The sequence below is a fragment of the Marmota marmota genome, unplaced genomic scaffold (assembly GCF_001458135.2).
Source record: "Marmota marmota marmota unplaced genomic scaffold, marMar, whole genome shotgun sequence".
NCBI classification, from domain to species: domain Eukaryota; kingdom Metazoa; phylum Chordata; class Mammalia; order Rodentia; family Sciuridae; genus Marmota; species Marmota marmota.
The window spans coordinates 3188254-3207469 of record NW_025999900.1 but is presented as its reverse complement, the minus strand read 5'-3'; the positions used below and the strand labels follow the sequence as shown (position 1 = coordinate 3207469).

The 19216-nt window shown below is 36.0% G+C and overlaps 1 pseudogene; it reads right to left on the bottom strand.

Annotated features, from left to right (window-relative positions):
* Positions 1-14869: 14869 nt before the first annotated feature.
* Positions 14870-14954, bottom strand: LOC125615422 (annotated as a pseudogene).
* Between the last annotated feature and the right edge of the window lie 4262 nt (positions 14955-19216).

Genomic DNA, 19216 nt, shown 5'->3' with positions numbered 1-19216 from the left:
TTAATAAATATTTCAATACTAATGAAAAAGCAGGATGTAATATATAATTGGATTCAGAAATGAATTTTTCTTGAAGAATTATATACACACAGAAGAAAACACATATCATAATTACATTACTGAAGTTTCCACAAACTCAATGAACCAATAAAATATCATTCATCCTTTGTCTTTAAACTATCTGCATTGCCTAAGCTTATTTCTCCCCTTTTACCCGAATGAAATCATGGAACAGACCATTTTATATATATTTTTTATTTATTTTAATTAGTTATACATGACAGTAGAATGCATTTAAAAATTTTTTTTTTGTCATCAATGGATCTTTATTTTTTTATATGTGGTGCTAAGAATCAAACCCGGTGCTTCACACATGCTAAGCAAGTGCTCTACCACTGAGCTACAACTCCAGCCCAGGAGAATGCATTTTGACATATCATACATAAATGGAATATAACTTCTCATTCATCTGGTTGTACATGATTTAGAGATACACAGTTCATGTAATCACATATGCACATAGGGTAATAATGTCCAATTCATTCTACTATCATTCCTACCCCCACACCCTCCTTCACTCCCCTCTGTCTACTCCAAAATACCTCTATTATCCACTTCCTATTTTGAATTAGCATCCTCATATCAAAGAAAGCATTCTGCCTTTGGTTTCGGGGTATTGGCTTATTTCACTTAGCACAATATTCTCCAGCTCCATCCATTTACCTGCAAATGCCATAATTTTATCTTTCTTTAAGACTGAGTAATATTCCATTGTGTATATATACCATTGTTTCTTTATCCATTCATCAGTTGAAGAGCACCTAGGTTGGTTCCATAGTTTAGCTATTGAGAATTGTGCTGCTATAAATATTGATTGGCCGCATCACTATAGTATGCTGATTTTAAGTCCTTTGGGTATAAAACTAGAAGTGGGATGACTGGGTCAAATGGTGGTTCCATTCCAAGTTTTCTTAGGAATCTTCATACTCCTTTCCAGAATTATTGCCCCATTTGCAGTCCCAGCAGCAATGTAAGAGTGTACCTTTCCCCGCACATCCTCACTAACATTTATTGTTGCATGTATTCTGACTGGAGTGAGATGGAATATCAGTGTAGTTTTTTTTGGTGTTAAGAAATAGACCATTTGACTACTCATCAGGATGCTATGTACATGATACCTTAGATCTTCATAACTATTAGTGCTTTGAATATTTAAAGTCTTCATGTGAAATACTTTTATTATGGAGGAAAAATTACTATAAAAAAATTAGGTCTAGAGTGCCTTGAATTCCAGCTATAGTTAGGTTTGCTCCCTTTATTTATCCTGGGAAGCCTCCTCTCCCTTTTAATTTTTTTAAACTTTATTTACTTATTTTTTTAAAAAATTTTGAACAATGTTTTTGTACTTTTTATACATTTATTTTATTTATTTTTATGTGGTACTGAGGATCTAACCCAGTGCCAAATGCATGCTAGGCAAGTGCTCTGCCACTGAGCCTCAACCCCACCCCTTTAATATTTTTTAGTTGTAGATGAACACACAGTATCTTTATTTATTTTTATGTGGTGCTGAGGATCAAACCCAGTGCCTCACACATGCAAGGCAAGTGCTCTACCGCTGAGCCACAACCCCAGCCCCTCTTCTCATTTTGTTAAATTAGACATTCAATCAGGATAAAGCTGTAGCTCAGTCATAGAGTGCTTGCCTGGCTTGTGAGAAGCCCTGGATTTGATCCTCAGCACTACAAAATAAATAAATTAATTAATTAATTAATTAAAGTCCAAACAGACACAAATGTACATATTGTTATTTACCAAGAAAATTATCAGGCTTTGGTATACTTTAAGTAAGTTGCTACATTTGGCTTATTAAAAATTATGGGATTTTTTTTTTCCAGCTATCTCTTGTCTATGACAATAAACATTGTAAAACAAAGCTAGAGACGCCACCAAATCTCACCATCTGTCATAATTGTGTTCTGGGCTTCTTTTGTTGTTTGTTTCTTTGTTTGTGGTACTGGGGATTGAACTCAGGAGCACTTTACCACTGAGCTACCCGTACTTCACCGTTGGTCTTTTTTTTTTTTTATTTTATTTTCCTTCAAGACTCTTAAAACACCCTGTTGCAGAGGCCTGGCCTAACTTTGAAATCCCCCTGCCTCAACCCCCCAAATTGCTGGAATTATAGGCATGCACCACTGTACCACGCTTGTTCTGGGTTTCTTAACTGCAACTTAAAATTTCGTTTTTCCCTGTTGGATTATGATTTTCAAATTCAGAAAACAATTTCTCAAATTCAATGATTAGGGAAATTACAAAGTTAGAAACACTGGCTAACATTTTAATTAAAATTTCACATAGTAGTGATAATGAACAATTAACTATTTTGAATTTCACTTCCCAGTGAAAAATAGAAAAAAAATTTGTGTACTAATACTTCAAAAAACTACTGATGAGCTCTCTCTTTTTCTACTTACTGCTTTTTTTTTTCTTTTTTTCTTTCTTTTTTTTCCCCCTGTGAGTCTAACTTCCTTGCATTTTTCCTCCTACTCTGAATCCTTTAGAGCTCAAACTTTTCTTCCCCTCCTTTCTTGCATCTGAGTGTGTGTTGTGTGTGTGTGTGTGGGGGGGGTTTCCTCTGCTCCAAATTACTATCTTTATTCATTCGTCTATTTCTTTCACCTATTAACTTCTGGGTTCTCTGTCTCTCTCTCTCTGTGTGTCTTGCTTCCACTTATATTTTTACTCCTCTTCCTCTTGGCTGTCAACCAAGCAAATTTATCTTTTTAAAAAATTATATATATGTATGTGTATATATATATATATGTGTATAAATGCATACATATATAATGTGTATATATACATATATTTTAAGTTTATATATAATGTGTATATATATATATACATATATATTTTTCAGTTGTAGATTGACACAATACCTTTATTTATTTATTTGTTTGTTTGTTTATATGTAGTGCTAAGGATCAAAACTAGTGGCTCACATATGCTAGGCAAGTGCTCTACCTCTGAGTCACATCCCCAGTCCCAGCAAATTTATCTTAAGAGCCCAGAAGCCCAGACTACAATAAACCTGGTTAATTTGAAAATCATAATTTAGTGACTTTATTTTCTTTTTGATCAATTATTTGTTGTTGTTATTGCTTTCTTTTGTTTTTTGTTTTTGCCATGATGGAAATCTAACCCAGAACCTCACATATACCAGACAAGTAGTCTACCACTAAGCCACATCCCCAGCCCAATCTATTAGGTTATTTTGAACATTTATCCATATATCTCTTTGCCATTGATAGGCAATTACAAATCAAAGTAACAATAATTTTTATGAGGTACAAGAATATAATAATGAAAAATATAAAATTGGTCTTACAAAAATATAGTTTATTGAGTATTACAGGTGGGGTTCGTGCCTATAATCCCAGTGGCTCTGGAAGCTAAGACAGGAGGATTGCCAGTTCAAAGCCAGCCTCAGAAACCTCGAGGCACTAAGTAACCCTGTCTCTAAATAAAATACAGAATTGGGCTGAGATGTGACTCAGTGGTTGAGTGCCCCTGAGTTCAATCCCCTGTACCCAAAAAAATAAAAATAAAAAAAATTTCAAAAATCTATTTTCTAGATAGTTTCAAAATTAAGGTATGGAGCTGGGGTTGTGGCTCAGTGGTAGAGCAATTGTCTAGCACGGGTGAGGCACTGGGTTGGATCCTCATCACCACATAAAAATAAATAAAAATAAAGGCATTGTTTCCACCTATACCTAAAAAAATACTTTGAAAAATTAAGGAATGATATTTCAATGACTTCTGCAGCCATTTAGAGTCTTAGCAAAATGAACAGTATGTTCTAATATTCTCTATTTCCAGAGGTCAGTAGAAAATGAGTGGTTTAAGGAAAAAAGCTAATGCAAATAGGCCACTACTTAGACATATACTAGAGAAAAGCTTAAATTTCAAGATGAAAAAAACTAAAAGAATCATACAAACATACAAGCTAAACCAAATCCAAGAGCAGATGCCAACAACAAAAGACTCAAATCATGCCGCAGTCTGGCTGGGCACAAAATCACGAGCCACCACACAGCTTGTAGATTCAAACAGCAACTCTTTATTCCCGAACTCACACCAGCCGTATACAGACACGTTCTGGGGAAATCCACGTTCTCTGCCCAAATCCACGTTCTCTCCCAAATTCACGTTCTCTCCCAAATTCTCCTTCACTGGGCTTCTGTCTCCCAAAATATACTGTCTGAATCCCGTGAGAACTCAAGGGGAACTTAGGCAGCAGGATAAGCCCTATTCCCAGCAGGAATAATCTTAAACCTTAAACCTGGAACCTAAACTGGGAACGCCCTAAACCCGATTATGTTAAACCGGGAACACCCTAATCCGCCCTGGTCCTTGAGCAAGGTCAACTACATTCAATGTCACTGCAAAATGTCAGCAACATGGGGTACGCTGGCAAGGAAATTGTCATACCTACTTGGCTAATGGCTCCCAGCAAAATCAGGCTCAGCCTTTTCCTTCTATAGCATTACAGGCCAGAAAGCAATGAAACATTGTCCTTGTACTTGGAGAGCGGTTGGATTCCAAGATGTTTCCTCTGAGTCAAAATGTCACTCTAATCGTAACAAATTCAAACATGCAAGAGGTCTGAAAATACATACCACCCATAAATCTTCTTAAAAGAAATTCTCAAAGATTTTAGCCAAGGAAGAATCTGGTAAAATACAGATTCAAGAAGGAAGAGATTGCCATGTTGACAAATTGGTGGTGAGAACCAAAAGCCCATTTAGCCATAGTATTATATCATAATAATTATAGTATTTTATCATAATAATTAGCCATAGTATTATATAATAATAATTAGCCATAGTATTATATCATAATGATTATAAAACAAATCAAAATGTTATTAAAAGTCTTAAAAAGTACACAGTGTAAAGGTAAAAATAGCTGACTACCAGAAATTATTTAAATTCTCCCAAAGATAGAAATAAATCCACATATTTAACAGCTAACTGATTTCAACAAAGGTAGCAAGAATATACCTCTCAGAAAGGAAATTCTCTTCAGTAAATAGCGCTGGGAAAACTGGATCTCTCTCTGCAGAGGAAAGAAACTAGACTGCTATCTCTCACCATATACAAACAATCAACTAAAAATAGATCAAAGACTTAAATGTAAGATCTGAAACTGTGAAACTACGGGAAGAAAATAAAGGGGAAATAGCTTTAGGACATTTGGCTAGGAAGAGATTAAAAAAATTGTCCTTAAAGAACAGGTAACAATAGAAAGAACTGATAAATGGGATGACATGAAACTAAAAAGATTCTGCACAGAAAAGAGTGATGAGACACATGAAAGATGGGAGATAATATTTGTAAACTGTCCATCCAACAAAAAAATTAAGTTCCAGGAACTCAAACTACTTAATAGGAAAAAAAAAAAAAAAAACCCTGGGCATGGTAGCGCACGCCTGTAATCCCAAGCAGCTGGGCTGAGGCAGGAGAACCTAGAGTTCAAAGCAAGCTTCAGCAATGGTGAGGTACTAAGCAACTCAGTGAGACCTGTCTCTAAATAAAATATAATATAGGGCTGGAAATGTGGTTCAGTAGTTGAGTGCCCCTGAGTCCAATCCCCAGTACCCACCCCCCACATACACACACACACACACAAAAAAAAAAAAAAAAAAACTGGACAAAATACCTGGATACACATTTCTCAAAAGAGAATATACAGAGTCAACAAATAAATGAAAAAAATGCTCGACATCACTAATCACCAAGAAAATGCAAATCAAAACACAATGAAATATCATCTCCTCCCAGTTAAAATGGCTACTATCAAAAAGATAAAAAATGACCGGTTTCTTTCTCTTGGCATACCCATTTTTTTCTCTTGGCATACCCATTCCAGTGAGCATAAACTGTTGGTGGAAGTATAAATTAGTACAACCATTATGGAAAACAGTATGAATCTTCCTCCTAAAACTAAAATACAATTAATATGATCCAGCAATCCCACTACTGGATACATAGCCAAAGGAAATCAAAGAGATTGTATGTAGGAGATACATCTTACCTGCATGTTCATTGCAGGACCATTCACCAATAGTCAAGGTATGGAATCAATCTAGGTGTCCATTGATGCGTGAATGGATAAAGAAAATATGGCACATATACACAATTGGATATTATTCAGTCATAAAAAGAATGAAATCTTGTTATTTGCAGCAACATGTTTGGAACTAGAGGGTATTGCGTTAAGTGAAATAAGTCAGAAACAGAAAGATAAATACTGCATGTTCTCACTTATATTGGAAACCAAAAGTTATCTCAAAAAAGGAGATGATAGAATAGTAGTTACCAGATCCTAGGAAGGGTATGGGAGATGGACATGTGGAGAAAGGATGGTTAATAGGAACAGGGATGCACTTGTATAGGAGAAATAACCTCTAATATTCTAGATAGCACAGTAGGATGACTGTAGTTGGCCCCAATTAATTGGATATTTCAAAATAGCTAATTGAGAGGATTTTGAATGTTCCCACACAAAAAAATGATATATGTCTGAAGTGATAGTTATGCCAATTACACAAATCTGATCATTACACATTATATGCATGTATTAAAATGTCACATGGACTCTATAAAATATGTATAATTACTGTTAATTTAATAAAAAGTATTAATATACAAATTCTTCCAAACAGATGGGGAAATATAATGAGGAGGTATTTTAAAAAGTTAAAATGTCCTGACAACACCTTATTTTAAAAATGTTTACAATTCAAAGATTTTTACTATATTCATATTTACATATCACCATACAATATTTTTATTACCCTCAAAAGAAATCTCACACCTTTTACTTATCACCTCACAACCAACTCTACCCCCAGCCCTAGGCAACCACTAATCTACTATCTCTATAGATTTCCCTAGTTTGAACATTTCATATAGATAGAATCATAAAATATGTGATGCTCAGTGACTGGTTTCTTTCTCTTGGCATACCCATTTTGTATGTATCAGCACTTCAAGTCTTTCCTGGGCTAGCAGGGGAGCACATGCACATAGACTTCTAGGTTTTGTTGAGAGCCACAGCCGAAGGGGCCCCAGCAAACTTCCAGCTGCCAGCAAACTTCCAGCTGCCAGCTGATGATTGGCTCACAGAGGCCCCAGCAACTTCTAGCTGCCAACTGATTGGCTCCTCTGTGGTGATGCTCATTGGGCTGTTTCCCTGCCCTTTCAGACCACAGAGCTGCTCATTGGGGGACTTTTTTTGGCTCCGCCCATGCGACCCAGCCAATCAGCCTCAAGAGCAGGAGGAGTGGGGGAGGTTGAGAGGCTTGTGGGAAGCCGGTGGTGGCAGTTGGGCTCTGAGGGTTTTTCCTGAGGAGCTGTGTGGTGTGGTGTGGTGTGGTGTGTGTGTGTTCTAAAAATAAAGTTCGTTTCTTTTTTCAAGTGGCTCCTGAATTGTGCCCAGCCAGACTGCGGCAAGGTTTCCAGGTATATTTTCAAGCTTTGCAAAGCTCCACATAGGCATTGTATTTCACAGTTGTTCTTTTCAGGGTTTTTGCTTTGTTTTGACCAGCTCCTTGTTAGTTCCAACTGGTTTCACTGCATGGTGCATCTGAAATGTTAAATGATTGCCATTGATTGTTTTCAACAAATTCCCTAAGGATAAGACTACTCACATACACACAAACAGTGTGAATAGACTCAAGTCAAATAAAGACAAGTCTTGAGAATGAAGATTTTTCAGGGAATTGCAAAATAGGTTAAATTGCAACCTTTCTCTGGAGATGAAATTTTTGGAAACTTTTAAGTACACTTTGCTTTTCCCCATTAGTGACTGCTGGGCTTTTGGTTTACAACTATCATTGTAATAAACTAATTGGGATATATATAAGGAGATATTTGGTAATACAAAGGAATTAATGGATTTATGCAACAGAATGGATGAATACTAAAATAATTGTGCAGAGAGAAAGAAACCAGACCAAAAAAAAAAAAAAAAATCATAGGCTAGGCATGGTGGCACATATGCCTGTAATCCTAGTAGCTTGAGAGGCTGAGGCAGGAATATCTCAAATTTAAAGCCAGCCTCAACAGTTTAGTGAGGCCCTGAGCAACTTAGTGAAACTCTGTCTCAAAATAAAAAAATAAAAATAAAAAGGGCTGGGATGTAGCTCAATGTTAAAGCACCTCTGGGTTCAATCTCTAGTACAAAAAAAATTAATATAAATGAAATCTTATTTATGATTTCTTTTGGGGGGGGACCAGGGATTGAACCCAGGGGTGCTTATCCACTGAGCCACATTCCCAGCCCTTTTTAAATTTTTTTTTTTTAAGACAGAATCTTGTTAAGTTTCTCAGGGCCTCACCAAGTTTCTGAGGCTGGCCTTGAACTTGCAATCCTTCTGCCTCAGCCTCCCAACCTGCTGGGATTATGGGCATGCACCATTGTGCCCAGCACATTTATATAAAGTTCTTTAAAAAGCAAATTAATCACCAGACACAGTGGCATATGCCTATAACCCCAGTGGCTCAGGAAGCTGAGGCAGGAGGATTGCAAGTTCAAGGCCAGCCTTAAAAACTGGCAAGATCCTGAACAACATATCAAGAACCTATCTCAAAATTTAAGAAAAACTTTAAAAAGGACTAGCTCAGTGGTTGAGTACCCCTGGATTCAATTCCTGGTGCCAAAAAAAAAAAAGTAGATTAATTTATAGTTTCAAAAAGTAGCTCAATGTTTACATTGGGAGGGAATTTCAAAGGAGTTATAGAACATTTTTTTAAATAAAAGATATTTATTTAGTTTGATTATACTCATGGTTTCATGAATATGCTAATAGAAAACCCTGCTAAATTATATACTTTATACATATGTAGTTTATTGTATACCAACTACACTCAATAAAAACATAAAAATATGAAAACAAGCTATATTGTGAAGACCTAATATAATAAAAACTACAAAAAGTCTTAATATATTTTGACTGATATTACACTAGATCTATAAATCAATTTGAGAAGAAATGATATCCTAAGAATATTATGTTTTCTGATTCATGAATATCACATATCTGCATTCATTTAGATCTTTAATTTCCTTAGCAATGTTTTGTAGTTTTTTAAAAAATATTTTTTAGTTGTAGATAAACACACAGTATCTTTATTTATTTTTATATGGTGCTGAGGATCAAACCCAGTGCCTCACCACTGAGCTACAGCCCCAGCCCTGTTTTATAGTTTTTTGATGAACAAGTCTTACATATCTTTTTCAAGAACATTTCCTATATTTGGATACCATTCGAATTGGGTTTTAATTTCAATTTTTGATTATTGTTATGATTATAAAGAAATACAGTTGATTTTTGTGTATCTATCTTGCATTCTAGTACATTGCTAAACTTATTTTCTAGTTCTAGTAATTGATTTTTTTTTAATTCCAAAATTTTCTCTTTTAACAATCATGTTGTCTGAATATAAAAATAATTGTATTAGTTCCTTTACATTTTGAATGTTTTAAATTTCGTTTTCTTGACTTATTGCGCTGGCTGAGCCCCAAGTACAATGCTGAAAAAAATTGACAAGGGTAGAAATCTTTACCTCATTCTTGTGCTTAGGGGAAAATGATTCAATTTTTCATCAGTCAGTATGCTATTTGCAATATGTTTTGTGTAGATGCTTTTTCTGCATTAAGAGATTATCATATAGTTGTACAAGATATTTTAGCCTAACTTGGTAAATTAAATGGGTTTATTACACTAATCACAATTTAAAGGATATCTCAGCTTGCACTGGCTTAATTTTAAGTGTTCAACATTCCCACAAGGCTAATCACTATTGTTTTAGACACTGCAGTTCTCTATGTTCTTAGCCATTCTGCTATACTACCCAATCCAATGGTCTAAAAGTTATTACAGGTTTGCATTTCAGAATACCTATCAAGAGTCTTTTTCATAGCCAGGCATGGTAGTGCTCAACTGTAATCCCAGCAGCTCAAGGGTCTGAGGCAGGAGGATCATGAGTACAAAGTACAAAGCCAGCCTCAACAACTCAGTGAGGCCCTAAGCAATTTGGCAAGACTCTATCTCTAAACGAAATATAAAAAAGGACTTGGGGATGTGGCTCAGTGGTTAAGTGCCCCAGGATTCAATCCCTGGTACCCCCCCCCCAAAAAAAAAGTCTTTTTCATGAATCTCTTTGAAGATGAAACACTTTTGTATTATGAGTCCTTAAAAAAGCTCTGTCAGTAGGCCACAGAGTAAAACAATAACTGTCTGTGTATGACAAAGACTTTAAAGGGCCATAGTTAAAGATCTTATGAGAGTTCCTTTGCTGAGAAAATTTAGTTATTACTGTTGTAGTCAATATTATAACATAACCACAATTACGACTGATAAGCCTGCATATCTTATTATGAACAGTGAGAGTACTGGAAAATTTCTACGAACGTCATATATTTTCAAATACTTAGATTAAAAATATATGCCCATATCTATATAAACAGGTTTACCTTCACTGTATTTGACAGTGCTTTACATGAAATTTAACATATCAAATAATCCTAATTTGTTAGATATCTCTCTTTTAGAAACAGACAGAACAGAACAGATTTCTTTGAGATTTTCCAGGGGCCTTTTTGGAAACCTCAAAGTTAGTTCCAGCTCAAAAAGACTCAGTTGAAAGCTGGGTGCGGCAGCAAGCACCCTATTCACAGCTACTTAGAGGCTGAGGCAGAGGAATCACTTGCCCAGGAATTCTAGATCAGCCTGAGCAACATGGTGAGATCTCATCTCTAAAAAATAAAGATGCCACTTAAAATTTGATCTTCGGAGGGTTTCAGAAAGGTTTAGAACATTTGTTATAAATGATCAGAGGCCACTAGGAGACAATATTTGGTTATCTATTTAACTAAAGTGAAAATAAAAGATTTTAACCACAGAGGCAGGACTGGGGTTATAGCTCAGGGGCATAGCACTTGCCTAGCATATACAAAACCCTGAGTTCACGCCCTAGTACTGCAAAAAATAAATAAATAAACCAAAATAAAAAGGCAAATGTAGAAGTTTACATTAAAGATTGTGAACAAAATTTAACTCTTCATGTTGATAGGTAGCACAGAGACATAAGCAGTGAGAACATGAGTTTAAGGTGGTAATTCTATAGACGGAGTCTACAGTGTAGACCCCACATGCATTCTTTTAAAAATCAACTTACCTGAGACCATTCTGACACTGCCTGGCTTAAATCAAAAGAATATCCTACAGTCCTCAGCAAATACATATATAACTTGTCCATGGGCCTTTATTTTATTTATTTATATGTAGTGCTGAGATTAAAAATATATGTCCATATCTATATAAACAGGTTTATCTTCACTGTATTTGACAGTGCTTTACATGAAATTTAACATATCAAATAATCCTAATTTGTTAGATATCTCTCTTTTAGAAAGAGACAGAACAGAATCAAACCCAGTACCTCACACATGCTAGGCAAGGACTTTACCATCAGGCTACAACCTCAGCCCAGCAAATAACCTTTTATCTGCGGGAGAAATACAGACCCATGGACTACACCCTGCTAATAAGAAGACACAAGTTACCATGAAGGGAGACTTGTGTGGCCTTTACACAGATCGGATTCCAGGAGTCAGGGAGACAGGATAACTAGAAGCAAAGCCAAGCTCCCCAACCATAACATCTCTAAGAACAAGTTTCAATTAAAATCAATCAACATGGGTCAAGGACCCAGAGTTGCTTTGGATCTTTAGCATATTACTATAATACTAAAATCTCCCCTCTATGGGGCAAGGCCATACTTTTGACTTATTTTCAGTCAAAAGTCAAGAGGTGGACCTAGATGGGACTTATTAAAAACTTCCCTGGGACCCTCAATAAAACAGAAGTGCAGAAGGGGTACACTGTCCCTCTCCTCTCTGAGAGGGTCCACTGTCCCCTTTTCCTACCCTTCTAATAAACTCATGATTGCTATTATATGCAACTCACTTGAAATTCTTTAGGGAGTATTGCAAAAACCAGTGACCAAGGACCTCTGCAATAGCTTCAGCAACACAGGCAGGTCTTGCTCTGTAATAATATTAAGAAAATTCTGTATTTTTAAGTAATCAAAGACCTGAAAAAGAAAACATGAAGCACAGGAAATTGCTTTGATAACATATATAATCTTGGTGTTACTTAAAAGGTTAAAAGGTTTATTACCACCAAGTGCAGTGACACACACCTGTAATCCCAGCAGCTTGGAAGGCTGGGGTGGGAGGATCATGAGTTCAAAGCCAGCCTCAGCAATGGCAAGGCACTAAGCAACTCAGTGAGACCCTGTCTCTAAATAAAATACAAAATAGGGCTGGGGATGTGGCTCAGTGGTCAAGTGCCCCTGAGTTCAGTCCCTAGTACCCACCCCCCCAAAAAAAGGTATATTACTTAAAAAGTTTAAAAAAAAAGTAGATCAATACTCCAAGAAAACTCATTTTACAGAGAAAAGCACTAATTCTACTTTTGCATCAATGTATTATTAATTCTAGTTAATTTTAATAAAAGTTTATAAATATATCCATCTGATCGTAACCATATTTAACCACACAAGGTTCCTTTCCCAAGATTCTTAATTTTTTAATTCATTAATTTTTGTCCTTCATTCTTCTTTTTCATTCTAAAATAACCTGTCATTCTATTCTAGTATGGAATTCCTTTTGCTTTTAACAAAAATGTGTACTTCACACCTTTCTTATCAAGACACAATTTACTTTCTTATACACCTCTCACAATTAATACAGGTATAGTCTGTTTCTTCATAATACAAACTTCTCATGAGGCAAATGACATATTTATTACTAGATCCAAATAGATTTACCTTTTATATACCATATAAAAATAAGATGCTTGAGCTGGGTTTGTGGCTCAGTGGTAGCACACTTGTCTGGCATGTATGAAGCACTGGGTTCAATCCTCAGAACCATATAAAAATAAAGGCATTGTACCCACCTACAACTAAAAAAATTTTTTTGAGACATCAAATTAAACTATAGTCTTAAATTACTTTTGGTTGTTGTTGACAAACAACCACACAGGCAAATATAAAAAGTACCACATAAACAAAAAATCTCACTGAGTTGCTTAGTGCCTTGCCATTGCTGAGGCTGGCTTTGAACTCGTGATCCTCCCACCCCAGCCTTCCAAGCTGCTGGGATTACAGGTGTGTGCCACCGCACTTGGTGGTAATAAACCTTTTAACCTTTTAAGTAACACCAAGATTATATATGTTATCAAAGCAATTTCCTGTGCTTCATGTTTTCTTTTTCAGGTCTTTGATTACTTAAAAAATATAGAATTGCCCAACAGTACATACATGTAATCCCAGACACTCAGGAGGCTGAGGCAGGAGGTCACATGCTCAAGGACAGACTCAGCAATTTAGTGAGACCCTTTCTCAAAATAAAAAATAAAAAAGGCTAAGAATGTAGCTCAGTGACAGAGCACCCCTGAGTTCGATCCCCAGTAAAAGCATTTACCATGCTTGACATACATCAAGCAATTCCTTTTTAATTAACATTTTGTTCTTTTTTTTTTTTATGTTTTAGTTGTAGTTGGACACATACTTTTTTTTTTTTTTTTAATGTGGTGCTGAGGATCAAACCCAGCACCTCACACACATGCTAGGCAGGCACTCTACTGCTGAGCGGCAACCCCAGCCCAACATTTTGTTCTTATTGATTAGATTTATAGTTTTACAATCTTGTTTTTGCTTGCTTGTTTTGTGATGCTGGAGGCTGAACCTAGGGGTGCTCTATCATTGCATACTAGAGGATTACTCTACCAACTAAACTACATCCCTAGCCCTAGTTTTATCATCTTAAACATAAACATACGCTTGTTTGACTGGTGAACCCAAGTTGAATAAAACTATATGTCCACATTAACTTTTTTTTCTTTTTTAAATGATGCTGGGAATTGAACTCAAGGCTTTGTTCATGCAAGGCAAGCATTCTACCAACTGAGGTATATCCGCAGATGCCTCATTGTCTTTAATACTGAAAATTCTGAAGATATTCCTGCTTTTATTTCACCAGCATATTAAAAATAAGCTTTATTTGCCAAAGTTTGTCCCACATCAACTATTTAAATTTTGGGCTGGTTTCTACATTTCTGAGAATTTTAGGAATATTTAATTTATAAGCACTTCAATCTGAATAGAATTTCTTTAAAGGATTTTATTAAGTGATTTGGTAATACTACCCATTGGTAGAAAAATATCACACATCTGTAATATCCATCCATATATACATAAATATACATACCATACAAACATGAACAGAGATGTTAAACTTTTGTCCTAAATTTTTAGCTATGTTTCAATAAAACTTAGTAATCCTACTGTTTGGATATTCTCTCTCTCTCTCTCTCTCTCTCACTCACTGTGTTGGGATTTGAACCCGGGCTTTGCCTTTGTTCTAACATAACGCTATCTACAACCCCAGTCCTTCCCTTTATATTTTTATCTGAATATCATGGCACAAATTAAGTTTTCCTGTTTATCAATATTTATGGAGGAGACCTTTATGATTTTGATTTTTATTTGCCCTAATAAGTAATCTCATGGAGGTAAAAGGAGACCTCTGGCAGCTATCCAAATAATCCCAAAGCACTTTTGGGTGGATAAATAAATCTAATGTACTAACAGTTAGCCTTCTTTCTTTTCAGCCACAGATAGTTGCTTTTGAGGCACCCTGAGTCCCTTAAAAAGCGGGAAAAATCTCAAGTTCAAGTGATTGAGAGGCTGAAGTGAGGAGAAAGATCTGGCAAGGGTGGAGAGAGGGACAGAAGAGGTAGGGGTTTGAAGGGTGAAATATTAAACTGATAAGAACAGATACTACACTTGATCTTAGCCAAAAGGCCAAGAAGCAATAAAGAGTGAAATATTAAAGATTCTAGGGAACTGGTTGGGCAAAGGAGGAAGGAGGTATAGAAATGTTGGGAGGAAGAGATCTTTGTGGAATCGGGGAAGATCATAAAGTACCAAGTTATCCTCAGCTGAACTGAGCCAACAAAAAGTTGGCAGAGCCTGTATCTAGCAGGAGATCAAGAAGGGTCTTATTTATTTGTTTTGTCTTTTGTGCTAGGGACTGAACCTAGGACCTCACATGTGTCAGCAAATCCTCTACCACTAAGCCCTCAAGGAGGGAGTTTCAATCAACTGACGAGTTAATATGGAAGAAACAGGTTGCAATAGAGAGAACAGAGAAGACCATACAGCTGAAACATACTAAACTAAACAAAGCTTGGTAATGATTCTTAACCTCTGCCAACTTCTGCCAGTTATCCCTGAAGTCTACCTGCAGGCCCCTAAACAAATGGGATGTCCCAGTTAAACAGTCAACAGGCACTGAAAGTTCCACTTGTTTTCTGAACGTCTTCAATGGCTGCACTCTCTCAGAATGAGGAGCTCAAAAGAATCCTATGCTAAAACAACTTATTCTGGTTTTCTGACCTGCCTCAGGGAAGGACTGGCCAGGGGGCTGGGATGGGGGCAAGAGACCTTCCCACCTCTGCTGGTGGGACATTCTGGAGTAGTATAATCTGAACCCTAAAAGCTGGAAGTTCCCCAAACAAAATAAAAAGGCAAGTCTGGGTTCTTCTATTTCCTTCTAACTTGACTGCACAGCTTGTTCTCTCCCACTGGAAAACCTTCTCCCTCATTAACATCAATCTTGTCTTCTGTTGCAAAGAATTTAAGGAACCTTAATCCAACAGTTTATTTTTATTTTTAAAAATATTTTAATTGTTAGTAGATCTTTTGTTTTATTTATATGCAGTGCTGGGGATCAAACTCAGGGCCTCACACATGCCAGGCAAGCACTCTACCACTGAGCTATGACTCCAGACCTTTAATCCAACAGTTTAAGTGACACCTTAGCCACTAAGCGAGTTTTGCCCTGTTCTTCCAGGACTTAGGTTATTCTGCTTTATTTTCATTATTAATGCTAACGTTAGCATTCAAAGACCCTAAATGTCATGTTCTGTTGTCACTCCTCTTTCAGTGCCTGCTGCCTGATTAAGTCAAAGGTGTCTTCACTCATATGTCTTTTCTTGCTCTTTATTTTCTCTGTTTATACATATGATGGAAAAGTGTTAAATTTTGATTTTTGTTAGGTATTTAGGACCATTCAGCTTTTAATTTTTTCTTATTTCACTACTGAACCCAGAGTGTCTCTACTACGGAGCCACAACCCCCCAGCCCCTTTTATTTTGAACTGCTTTTTTAGTGGTGCTGGGGATCAAATCCAGGGCCTCACACATGTCAGGCAAGCACTCTACCACTGAGCTATACTCCCAGCCCTTTATTTTATTTTGAGACAGAGTCTTGTTTAGTTGCTGAGGCTGATCTCTAACTTGCAATCCTCCTGCCTCAGCCTCCCAGGTCACTGGGATTACAGGAGATTACAGGCATGTGCACCATGCCTGGCTTTTTATCTTTTTAATGCCTGTAAGATCTACAGCAATGTTCATTTTTATTGGTTCTTGATAATTTTTTCTTATTTATCTTATTTATCTTGCTAGGGGTTGATCAATTTTACTAATCTTTCCAAAGAATCAACTTTTGGTGTTTGCTAAGTTATTCAGTTGCATCTCCATTTTCCTTGAATTTTACTCTTAACTTTATCATTACTTTTCTTTTACACTTTTGGGTGTTTTTTTTCCTCCATTTATTTATTTTTTCCATATTTTTAATTGAAAAAATTATTTATATGCATTTTAATTGTACATAGTAGTAAAATTCATTGTTACATATTCATAATGCACACAATGTAACCATATAATTTGGCCATTATTACTCTTTTAGTTTTAAAATAAGATATTGATGTAGAAATATTTTTTAATATTTTTTTTTTTTTTTAGTTTTTCGGTGGATACAACATCTTTGTTTGTATGTGGTGCTGAGGATCGAACCCGGGCCGCATGCATGCCAGGCGAGTGCGCTACCGCTTGAGCCACATCCCTAGCCCCTAGAAAAATTTTAAATATTGCATTTAAAGCTACAATTTCCCTATATATACTATTATAACAGTATCTCACAAATTTCATATTTTTGTGTTATTTTATTCCAAATAGCTTAACATTTCCACTGCTTTTTATTTTTATTTTTTTCATCTATAAGTTTTGGGGAAATATTTTGCTCAATTTCCAAACATTTGGAGATTTAAAAATCCCCTAATTTCATCCATTTGATGATCTACATGGTTCAAGTTGGTACTTATCAGGATTATCACTATTATCTTTCTCTGATTTTCTGATGTGGTTTTGTTTATTTGTATTTTAGTAAGCATTAACAGGCTTTTGACTCAGCAATAAGAAACTGCTCTGTGTGACATATCTGGCAATACTCTGCAAGATTCCTACTGTGCTCCCATCTGTTATATTTCAATATAACTTCAGGCACAGGGAAACATGCCACAGATCTCAATTTTCTGGAGGGATTTTTTTTTTCTAATTTGTTAATAAATACAACAAGGAAAAAAAACAAAGTTCTTAATTATCTTTGTAGCTCCTTGAATAAAGAAGTGCTTAGTGTAATAACTTCAAATGGAACTAACTATTGGTATACTTTATGTTTTGAAATCAGGTCACCATAGGGGTCAATATCAAAGAGAAAGAAAATTCAAGAGGTGTTCTGTTTTCCATCCTCATGAGAAAGCTGGTTCTGGATGGAAGCACAGCACAAGTCATGAGGGGTCAGAGGACTCATCAAAAGAATTTCAAATAAAGGCCTAGCAAGAAAATTAAAGGTTCTTTACTAGACCAGTCTTTGAAAATTTGTCATTCTGCAGTAGGTTTTGGATATTTCTAAATCTTCTGGCCAAATCCTAAATTCTATACAACACAACTTTTCCTGATTTCCCTGGATTAAATTATCTTAGATAAGATTCATCTGAGGCTTCTAGTTGTATCTTCTGGGGGGGGGGGGAATATATATATATGCCATCCCAAGGCAAGAGAATTTTACTTTTGTATCACAAGGACCATTTTAATTTTTCTAGTACAACAGTGACATCTAGTGGAAAGAATTCTTTGGTAAATTACCAAACAGATGAAATTAAACATTTTCTATTTCTGTCGATTAGAAAAATAAATGGTTTTAATCATTTGTCCCTTAATAAATGTGTGTTTGTTTTCTAAATACAAGCCAGTGCCAGTGATATAAAAAGTTTTCAACACTTAGAGTAAAAGCCTTGGGCCGGGGATATAGCTCAGTTGGTAGAGTGCTTGCCTCACATGCACAAGGCCCTGGGTTCAAGAAAAATTATTCACATCAAGTGGGATCCATCCCAGAAATACAAGGTCTTTCAACATATGCATTGTGGCCCTTCTATAGCTCAGTTGGTACAGCCAAGGACTGTAGTGGGCGCTCCTTAACATAGGAATCATCAATATGCCATCAACAGAATGAAAGGGGGAAAACAATATGATCATCTTAATAGATACAGAAAAGGAATTTGATAAAAATTAATATCTCTTCATTTTAAAAAAAAGGCTTCATTAAAAGAAAAATGCACCCCCCCCACACACACACACAAAAAAAAGGCTCTCAGTGCTCAGTGACATACTGTGTGATCAGGACCCTAAGGAGAAATGGTTTAGCAGGTTATTAGATAATAACTGGCATCCAGCAAATTCATCTGAGCAAGGAAGCACGTTCTGTTCCTTCTACCTATCTTCCCTTCATTGGATCTCTGATAAAGTGTTTTGATAATAACTATGGAGACTAGCAATTGGGTTCTGATCATACTCCTTAAAGATTCTTGGGAGATAATAGTGAAAAAAAATATCTATGAGAAACCATGATTGAGTTCAGAATGGGAAAAGGGGATTAAAGATTTCTAGATAAGATGCATGCCTGAGGAAGATGCATTTAATACACTAACTAGAATAAATAAATAAAGCCATTGAGTAAGTTCTAAATTGTTCTTTGTTCTCTTTCAAGTTAGGTCTTGCTTGGAAGTCCTAGGGAATTGCCCTGCCCTTCTATAGAAGATATGACTGGTTCTCATATTTCAATGAATCCTGATTACTAAAAAAAACCCTCTTTATTTGTTTAGTGTCAACTATGAGCAAGGCATGGCAATCGCATTTCGTGTGTGTGTGTGTGTGTGTGTGTGTGTTGTAGATGGC